The following is a 459-nucleotide window of genomic DNA, read 5'->3' as shown; positions in this document are numbered from 1 at the left end:
CTTCGATGTAGCGCCCCCCGCACGCTTGAGACCAAGTGTTTGCGCGCGCATTGAGCGAGAAGTCCGCTTGGAAATTCGGTAATTCTCATCAACCCAGCGTCGGTCGGTTAAAATTGTGGGTTGCGAGTCATGCGGAAGATTGATTCTTGACATATCTCTTGCTTTGGCCTGTGCTTGGCCTCGAACTAGATGGACTCTCGATAAGTAATGAGGCCCTCGGATCTTCGGCAAGGCTTCCCCTAGGCATTCGGGTTGGTTAAGTCAACGGTTCGGGGACTTGCTGAGAAAGTTACTTGCGTCGTGTCGCCTGTGGATGTGCTCGATTTCTTGCCATGATCGTTTCGCACCTAAGCAATCCATCAAAGTCCCTCGGTGTAGGATGCATCGATGCTCGGGAGCCTAAAATGGTCTCAGCTTTCAGGGGTCGGGGAGCGACGGGGCATCGTGGGTGTCCCTAGC

Source organism: Primulina tabacum, chromosome 12 (assembly GCF_025594145.1).
Source record: "Primulina tabacum isolate GXHZ01 chromosome 12, ASM2559414v2, whole genome shotgun sequence".
In the NCBI taxonomy this organism is placed as follows: domain Eukaryota; kingdom Viridiplantae; phylum Streptophyta; class Magnoliopsida; order Lamiales; family Gesneriaceae; genus Primulina; species Primulina tabacum.
Note: the sequence above shows the minus strand (reverse complement) of the source record.